The 10197-nt window shown below is 37.3% G+C and overlaps 1 non-coding gene across 1 annotated transcript; it reads right to left on the bottom strand.

Annotated features, from left to right (window-relative positions):
- Nucleotides 1–7691: 7691 nt before the first annotated feature.
- LOC112499770 lies at nt 7692–7798 on the bottom strand. Its single transcript, XR_003067291.1, has one exon. It is a non-coding gene; the product is annotated as a small nucleolar RNA R71 (small nucleolar RNA).
- Between the last annotated feature and the right edge of the window lie 2399 nt (nt 7799–10197).

Genomic DNA, 10197 nt, shown 5'->3' with positions numbered 1-10197 from the left:
TCAAGACATATGACTGAAAACAAATCCATGCTCACTGACTGCCAAGATGAAAGAGGCCCTTCCGTAACCTTTGGAGGAAACGAAAAAGAATATACCAAGGGATTTGGTATATTAACCAATGGTGCAACCACTTTCAAACGTGTTGCATACGTTGAAGGACTGAAACACAATCTTCATAGCATCAGTCAGCTGTGTGATAAAGATTTCACTATGAAATTTTCTAAGCATTCATGCTATGTCCTTGACAAATATGATAATTTTGCTCTTACAGGATCTCGTCTAGAGAATGTGTACATCATCAACATAGATTCTCCTCCAACTAAGAATAGTTGTTTTCTCTCTAAAGCCTCTTCAGACAACAACTGCTATGTCACAAACGGCTTTCTCATCTTAACTTCAAGATGCTGAATAAGTTGTCTCAAAAATATCTTGTCATTGGTCTTCCTTAACACACCTTTGCAAAGGAATCTATTTGCTCAGCATGTGAAAAGGGAAAGCAGACAAGGGCTAGCTTTAAATACAAGTATGTCTCTTAGTGACCTCTCCACTTTAGTTACTGCATATGGATCTCTTTGTTCCATTCAACGTGCAATATTTAGCTGGAAAGAAATATACACTTGTCATTGTCGATGAGTATTCCAGGTACACTCGAGTCTTCTTTCTCAGATCTAAAAGTGATGCACCTGAAGAAATCATTTCGTTCTTCAAATGCATAGAAGTACTGAACAACATCAAAGTACGATCTAGCAGAAATGATCATGGTATTGAGTTCAATAACAATACTATGGATAGCTTCTTTGAGAACAACGGAATATCACACAAATTTTCATTCGTGAGAACTCCACAACAAAACAGTGTCGCTAAAAGAAGAAATCGAACAATCACTGAGGATGCTCGATCCATGCTCAACGAGTCCCATCTCTCTACTAAATTTTGGACTGAAGTTGTCGATACTGCTTGCTTTACTTAAAACCGGTCACTGATCGTTAAGAGATTCAAGAAGGCAGGTTACGAACTCTTTCATAACAGAAAGCCCTCTCTCGACTTTCTTCACAACAGAGTCCAACTTGGAAAGCTCGATCCCAAAGATGATGAAGGAATCTTTCTTGGATATTCTTCAATATCCAAAGCCTTCAGAGTATTCAACAAACGATGACAAACTACAAAAGAAACTATCCATGTCACCTTTGATGAATCATAATCAGCTAAATCTAAACCCATCTCTGATGATGATGAAGAGTTAGAAAGTTGGATGTTCTCTCACTATGGACAACCTGAAGCTTCCTTCAGCAAGCAACCCAGTGTTGATCTTTCAACGATCAATTTATTATTCTAGTTGTGACTAATAACAACAAAGAACCCTCTTCAGAGATTGTTGTAGTGCCCATTAGTTACTTACCCCCTTCTAATTGAAACACTAACCCTTTAGTAACTGAATTTCCTTCAGTGTATGAACCTCTATCTATCGCTGAATCCCTTACTGAGGCTCCTTTAGCAATCCAACCTATTATTGAAGAATCTATTGCTGAAGCCTCATCCTCTTTACATGAACATCCAAGCTCATATGATAATCCTCTACCAGCTTAAAGATGTAGTAAAGACCATCTAATACATCAAATTCTTGGTGGTCCAAGCACAGGTATTCAGACACGTCGAGGTCTAGGTAATATCTATCTTTTTGTCAACTTTCTTTCGTTAGTTGAAGCCAAGAAATCCAATGAGGCTATCTCAGACCCTAGTTGGGTCATTTCCATGTAAGAGGAACTCATTGAATTTGATAGGAACAATGTCTCGTACCTTGTCCCACGTCCATCTGACAAAACTGTGATAGATACCAAATGGGTTTATCGCAATAAGGTAGATGAACAAGGAGTTGTGACCTGCAACAAGTCTCTTCTTGTTGCTCAGGGTTATAGAGAAGAAGAATGAATCGATTATGAAGAAACATTCGCACTAGTGGCTAGACTTAAAACTATTCGACTCTTTCTAGCCTTTGCTGCCAATAGAGACTTTAAAGTGTTTCAAATGGATGTAAAGAGTGCTTTCCTTAATGGAAAACTTCAAGAGGAAGTTTATGTTGAACAACCTCCAGGGTTTCTTGACCCCAAGTATCCAAATCATGTCTGTAGATTGGATAAAGCTCTTTACGGGTTAAAACAGGCCCCTCGTGCCTGGTATGATACCTTTCTTCATTTCTTTTTTATGTCGTTTGTTTGTTTTAATCACTTTAATCCTTATTTATCGAATAAGAGTTTCGAGGGGTCAAAATTGTTATATTCTGTTCTTCTTGATTCTGTTTCTCATTGCGGGGGTGGGTGCTTGGTTTCGATCTTCTTTTTTTTATTTGATTCCGARCGCTTTCACTTTATTTTTTAACGGCGCAAACCCTAACGATGGCCAAGAAAGAAGTCTTTCTCTTCTTGGTTCGCTGAACGTATGAAAAAAGAATATCAGATGAGCATGATGAGAGAACTGACTTACTTTCTAGGTCTTCAGATTAAGCAATCAGATAATGGTATCTTTATCATTCAAAGTAAGTATGTCAGAAATATGCTAAAAAAGTTTGATATATCAAATTTCTCATCCTCTCTCACTGAACAAGAATCCAAATGGAAAGCCTGTAAACGTTACCATTTATAGAGGAATGATCGGCTCCCTGCTGTATCTCAAAGCAAGTCATCCAGATATTATGTACTCTACATGTTTATGTACATGATATAAATCTGAACCTAAGGAATCTCATCTGATTGCTGCAAAACGCATCTTCAGGTATTTGAAGGGAACTCTTAACTTAGGTCTTTGGTATCCCAAGGGTTCAGGTTTTAACCTTATTGGTTATTCGGATAGTGATTTTGCAAGTTACAAAAATTGATAGAAAAAGCACCACTGGAGGCTGTCAGCTTCTAGGTGGAAAGTTGATAAGCTAGACAAGTAAAAAGAAAAATTCAGTGTCCACATCTACTGCTGAATCTGAAAATGTTGCTGCTGGAAGCTGATGTGCTCAAGTTTTTTGGATGAAAAACCAGCTCAATGACTGTGATCTTCAGCTCTCCAAGATCCTTATCTATTGTAAAAACACTAGTGTTATTGTTGTTGCAAATAATCATGTTCTTCACACCAAGGCCAAACATATTGAGCTTAGTTATCATTTTATTAGAGATCATGTTATAAATGGTAATATTGAACTTGACTTCATACCAACTGAGTACCAGCTCGCTAACCTTTTTACAAAGCCTTTTGATGTGAAAAGATTCAACATCTTGATCAGCGAACTTGGAATGCTGAACGTTGAGGATTAACTTCTTTAGTTATAAGCAATACTCAGCAAGTGAAACGATTTAGTGTTCTTACTCTATTACTGAACTCTTGAGTAAATATATCTTTTTCTCTCTCTAAGGTATATATACTTATCATCTTTTCAAAACTTAAAACTATCACTAAATCTTTCTATATTCAGTGATCAAACTATTTTAAAAGAATGTTTCATTTGCTTTCTATCACTGAACCATTTTAAGCAAGTATATCTCTAAGGTATATTTACTTATCTTTTCTTAAAACAAAACCATCACTGACTCTTTTCTCAATCAGTTATCATAGTGTTTTAAAAGTAGAACTCCTTTAGTGTATTTTCTTATCACTAAACCTTTTAAACTTATCTTTTCTAAAAGATGTTTTCTTAACAACTCATGCTGAATATTTTTATATTCAGTGACTATTTTATGTTTTTAAAGGACTTAAACTTTTTGTTTAAGAGAAAATGGAAATTGAACGGTCATATGACCTCATTTCTTTTTAATGATATACGATTTTTTGAGACGTACATATCAATCTGACACACACGATCTCTTGAAATTCCATCCAATCATGGATGAGGACATGTTAATTCTTCATCATTGCACATCTTTTCAGTGCCATATTTCTCTCTCTTCTTTTCCATTTCTCTCTCCTCCTTCCTATAAATATGAGATTTCTTCTCTTATTTCTTCTTTACGCTTACAAAAATTCTTGTCGAACCACTGCTCCTAAGAATTTCGCAAAGCAAGAACTCAAGAACTTTCAAACCTCCTTTCAACCTTTTTCTTCAAATCTCAGGTTGATAATCTTCTTTCTTTATTTTGAACTCTTCTTCTTCTATGGAACTCTTCTTATGTTCTTTAATAACTTTTTTTCTTGAATAACTAACAAACAAATTATTAACTCATTCTTTTACTTGGTTATAATCTAGGTTTCAAAACACTTATTCTTTTTGAAAAACCCTAAATATTTTTGTGGATTTTTCAAAAGAAGTTTTATCTTTCAAAACTTACATTTTATATTTTTATCTTGTGGATTTCTAACAAACCTATATTATCTTATGTTTTCTCTTATATAAACAGAAATGTCTACAACCACAAGGGTGGTGCCTGATTGGTTTGAGCTTGGCTCCAAAGGTCAAAAGTACCAGGAGGTCCCAAGTTCAAATCCAAGGAGGAATAAAAATTCCCTTGTGGCCACGGAGGTTCCAATGTGGTGACTCTGGGTTATCTGCGAAGCAGGTGGTCGCCCTGGGATTACTCGCATAGCGGGTTGCATATCCAGGTTAATAAAAAAACAAAAATGTCTACAAGAAATGTGAACTTCTCAATTGATGAAGTGTCTTTCAAGCTAAACAATCATGTTGTGCTTGTGGATATTCCCATCAACAAATTTCATTTTGAGGATGCTACTAACTTCCTCAAGAACTCCCCTATCTCATATGCTCTAACCCATGATTCTGTCATGGTTAAAGAATTTCTGCAGTAGTTTTGGTTCACTGCTAAAGTTAAAAAGGAAACTAACAAGACTGGGAACCAGGTGGAGAAAGTCTCCTTCACCTTCAACAGGATGATCATCAGTTTTGGCGTAGCCACCTTGAGGACCGCTCTTCAGCTACTCAAAGGTCCTTAGTCCAGTGAACCTTCCACTAAAGATATCATCTCTTGTCTAAATAACATTAGCTACAAATGGCCAACAAAGAAGGACTCTAGTGATCCCCTCAAGTAGCTATCAAAGATTGAGAAGAACCGCATGTCTGCGGTGTGGCAATACTTATTTTCCCATTTCATTCAGTGTATGGGAGGCAAGACTGCTGGTCAAGACCAAGCTTCAAGAGTTGCTCTGAACATTGGTGTTTCTGTCATTCGTCAAAGCACGATCAACTTTGCTGGCGTAATTTTTGAAGACTTGGTCCTAAAGTTGAACAAGCGCCAACGAAAAATGGTGGTGCCCTTGATATTTGTTGAGAATTCAACATATAATGCACTCGTTTTACGTCTTATTAGTTAAAATTAGTTTCCTTTCATTCCCGCTTTGAGTCATTTTGATTAATTTCTTTATACCTTTATTATTATGGAGCTAAAATATTGTGGTTAACTAGTTGGGAATCAAAGGTACAAGCTAATGGAGAAATTTTTGTTAAACAGTCTGATGCTACAGCATTGCAGCAGCAGCTACCTAATACGTGCACGGCTTTTCGAGGGCTTAACGATTAAGTTGCTGCCTTTTGAATGCTGAATGGAAGACAGCTGGAAAACAGCTGGAAGACTTTTCAAAATCTGGGATTTTTGACTTTCTATGCAATCTTGTACTTTAGATCTCATTTGCTTAACCTTTGGACATTAAATAGTGGTTAATACCTTTGTAGTGTAGTGCAAGGCCTTGTGTATAAATAAGGGGGCTAAAACTTGTGATTTCACACACCTTTTAACATATCTCTAAGATCAAAATCAGCTGGTTAGGGCTGATTTTGAGAGAACCTTTTGAGAAATTTGAAGTTCTTGAGTTTTAAGCTTTCAAATCTTGTCTTTTAATTTCTCGTTCTTTATTATATGTTCCTTTACGTTTATTGTTATTTACTTCCTGTTATTTAATTTCCGCAATTTACATTCTCGTAATTTACATTCCCGTTATTTATTTGCTCGTTATTTACTTTCTCGTCATTTATTTCCTCGTTATTTACTTTACGCAATTTACGTTTATGTCTTTACTTTCCATCATTTATTTTTTACTTTCCGTTATGAGTAGCTAAGCTTTTAAAGCTTGAGTGTGAGACGGAAAGGTGAGATTTTCAAACCAAACAAAAGTAGCTAAGTGTTTTCGTAAACGATGTTCCATTGTTTCATTCTAGTTTTTATAAAAACCAAGCACACTTCTTGACGGGTTGATCACTTTGAAAGTGTTAAAGTGCCATGGACTTACAGATAAACCATTAATAAGCACGTCAACTTGAATGACATAAGAGGTAGACTTGAGAAAGTTGCCGACAAGGAGACTTGTCATTTATGTTTTTTGAAAACTTAACTCCCAACGGGTTGGTCACTCTTCGAAAGTGTCAAAATGTGATAGATTCAGAGATGAACTATCAAGAACACGCCAACTCGAATGATATGGGAATCGACTCGACAGTGTGATTTTTCACAAAGAAATTTGTTTAACCATATATTTTGAAAACACCATCTTGTCACTATCCCTGGTCTGGACACAACATAGAGATATGGGTGGAAAGCTATAATATAATCCAATGGTGAAGTCCGAGAGGAATGCCTTCAAAATAGATGGTGGAACTTAATTTCGAAACACTGCTTGCTGTAGCATTCCGATAGCATTGGCTGCTGGAATTTGTGTTTGGGTCTCACCTTAAGTCTTACACCCTTGCTTCTTTTATAAATTTTGTATTCTGTTTTAATTCACCTTAATATCAAACAAAAGTCTTCAAAATCGTCATCTGAAATCATCTCTTTCATTGGACTCTATTCTAACTTTGGCTATAATCTCCGTGGACGATAATCCGGTACTTGTACCATTTTATTACTTGGAAAGACGACGTTGGGCCGTATTGTATACTTGCTTTGTGGCCCAATTTCATTTAGTCTAAAGGTGTGAAATATCACCCGAACCAAGTTTTTGGCGTCATTGCCAAGGATTGGCAAGCTAAAAGTTTTATTTTGAGTAAAATAAAAGATTTGATTTTTCTAGTACCATTTGAATTGTTTTTAAAAGTGGTCTAAGACGAATAATTTTTCGAATTTGATCCCGACATTGAGGGAATGTTTCACCATAGGAGGAGGGCTCAATGAGCATTTTTTGCTCTACTCCCTCCAAATATGGCGTTACCTCCCCTAATCATTCTGGAAATACCACATTTAGAAAACCAACCGCCGGGTTTTGAACCAATTCCACCATTCCCAAACTTTCAACAAGGACATCCACATAATGATAATGATAATAATTTGGACACAGAATCAGACCATAATGAGCACCAAAGAGCACAAACTCCGAACATCATTAATTTGGCAAATTCCAAAAATGGGAGGATCATGGATTATGCTATTCCGGATTTTGAGCAATTAAATTCTGGGATAGTTAGACCACATATGACCGCTCTCCATTTCGAACTCAAACCGATAATGTTTCACATGTTGCAAACGAATGGCCAATTTGCCGGATTACCTTCGAAGGACCCACATTCGCACTTAAAATCTTTTATGGAAATCACTGATGATTTCCTGATCCCGGGAGTGTCAAATGACGCTCTAAGACTCACTTTATTTCCATTTTCATTAAGGGATCGGGCAAAGGCATGGTTTAACTCTTTAGCACCGGGTTCTGTGCCGTCATGGAGTAACATGGCGGAAAAGTTTTTGCAAAAATATTTCCCACCAACAAGGAACACTAAGTCYAGAAACGAAATCTGTCTTTTTAAACAAATGGACGATGAGGCTGTTCCTGATGCTTGGGAAAGGTTCAAAGAGCTGTTGAGGAAATGCCCTCACCATGGCATTCCGTTGGTATTCAACTCGAGATGTTTTACAATGGGTTAAATCCCATGGCAAAACAAATGCTCGATGCCACTACAGGTGGTGCCTTTACAACCATGACCTATAATGAGGGATATGAAATCCTAGAATTTTTTTGGCAAACAATGGGCATTGGGCCCGACCCACGTGCTCAATCACAAAAGAAGACTGTTGGGATACATGATGTAGATGCATATACTGCATTAACAGCTCAGCTCACCTCCATGACCAACATGCTGAAAAATCTAACTTCTGGTCAGGGAGTGCAACAAGCTGCTAATACACCTGTTCCAACAGTCCTCTCTATGCAATGTGTGTGGTGTGGTGGGGAACACTCGTATGAACATTGTCCTCATAATTCTGAATCCATAAACTTTGTTCATAATGGATCTGGTCCCTATACCAACAATTACAATGCAAGTTGGAAACAACACCCGAATTTTTCTTGGACCAGTCCATGTTTAAATCGACCCGCACCTAAGCAGCAAGAAACCTCTAATTTTCAACCCCAACAACATGCGAGTAGTTTCCAAAATCATTACCAAAATTTTCAAACTGCTCAACCACCTTTTCAAAACAAGTCACCTCCACAGGCTAATTTATCATCTTCTTTGGAAGTAATGATAAAAAGGTTATTTGCGCATGCTCAAGCTCAAAATCAAGCTTTGATATCCCAACAAAACTTTGAAAATCAATCTCTTTTTAATCAACAAAGTGCTGCTATCAGAAATCTAGAAACCCAAGTCAGTCAACTTGCACTCAATCAGACCAATAGAGTCCTTGGTACTTTTCCTAGTAACACAGAAGTCCCGAGAGCCTTAGGAAAAGAACATGTGAAAGCAATGACCCTTAGAAGTGGGAAGGAGTTGACTGAAAAGGTGCAAAAAGATAGTGCACCCAGTTTGGCAAAACTGATGCTACAGCATTGGTTCCTACAAAAGAAAGACCGGTCCAACCTTTAGAGAAGCAAGTATCTGAGACCACCACTTCTATTCCCCCAAGATCAAACTATCCCTTACTGTTTACAGAAGATGTTTTAAAAAAATCAGAATGGACTGAGGTTGTAGAGATTCCTAAGCTTGATGCTAATATTCAATCTGAACCTCCAAAGTGCACCACAAAGACTCAAGGCATTCAAGACCCATCTTGCACAACACATCCAAGCAAGAATGTGACAAAACCAGTCCCTCCTTATGTTTCTTACCCCCAAAGGTTAAGGAACTAGAAAGAGGAATTGCACTTTAAGAAGTTCTTGGATGTGTTCAAAGAATTGCACATCAACATACCACTTGTTGAGGCAATCGAACAAATGCCTAGTTATGCTAAGTTCCTCAAGGACATCTTAAGTAAGAAGAAGAAGCTGACCGAGTATGAAACCRTAGCTCTTACTGAAGGATGTAGTGCACTTCTGACCAACAAGATACCTCCTAAGCTTAAAGACCCGGGAAGTTTAACTATTCCTTGTTCTATAGGTGGGAAAGAGATTGGGAAAGCTTTATGTGACTTAGGTGCTAGTATCAACCTCATGCCTTTATCTTTTTTTAACACCTTAGGCATAGGAGAGGCTAGACCTACCACGGTTACACTCCAATTGGCAAACAAATCCATTGCATACCCTAAGGGAAAGATTGAGGATGTGTTAGTGCAAGTTGATAAGTTCATATTTCCGGCTGATTTTATCATACTAGACTTTGAGGCAGATAAGGACATTCCTATTATTTTAGGGAGACCATTTCTAGCCACCGGAAGAACCCTGATTGATGTCCAGAAAGGAGAGTTGACCATGAAACTACAGGACCAAAAAGTCACATTTAATGTCTTCAACTCTCTAAAGTACCCTGATTACTTGGAGGAGTGTTCAAAGATAACTGAAATAGAAGAAATGTGCCTTGAAGAAGGAATTCAGGAAAACCTTAAGTTGGAGGAAGAGTGTGATAAGGAAATAAAATAAGATGTTGAGGAAATAGAGGCAATAGGAAATGATATTGTCCCAGTGGATGCTGCAACATTTGAGCTGCTGAAAAATAGTGACCAGAAAGACTTCACCCCGTCCATTGTATCACCACCTGATTTGGAGTTGAAACAACTCCCATCCCATCTGAAATTTGCTTTTCTAGAAGAAGAGGGCAAATTGCCTGTCATCATATCATCTACCATAGAATTGCATCGAGAAAAGAAGTTAGTTGATATGTTGAAGTTGCACATAGAAGCTATGGGATTGATCATTGACGACCAAAAGGGGATTAGTCCTTTTTGTCAACATAAGATCATCCCATATGACAATAACTTCACATTCATAGAGCCACAAAGAAAGGTGTCTACTTTTGACAAAGCCATAAATAAATTATTCGGTCTCTCACCTCACATAGATTCTGAGAATGAT

The sequence above is a fragment of the Cynara cardunculus genome (genome assembly GCF_001531365.2).
Source record: "Cynara cardunculus var. scolymus isolate 2C chromosome LG 16, CcrdV1, whole genome shotgun sequence".
Taxonomy (NCBI): domain Eukaryota; kingdom Viridiplantae; phylum Streptophyta; class Magnoliopsida; order Asterales; family Asteraceae; genus Cynara; species Cynara cardunculus.
Note: the sequence above shows the minus strand (reverse complement) of the source record. Positions and strands in the feature narration are given on the sequence as shown.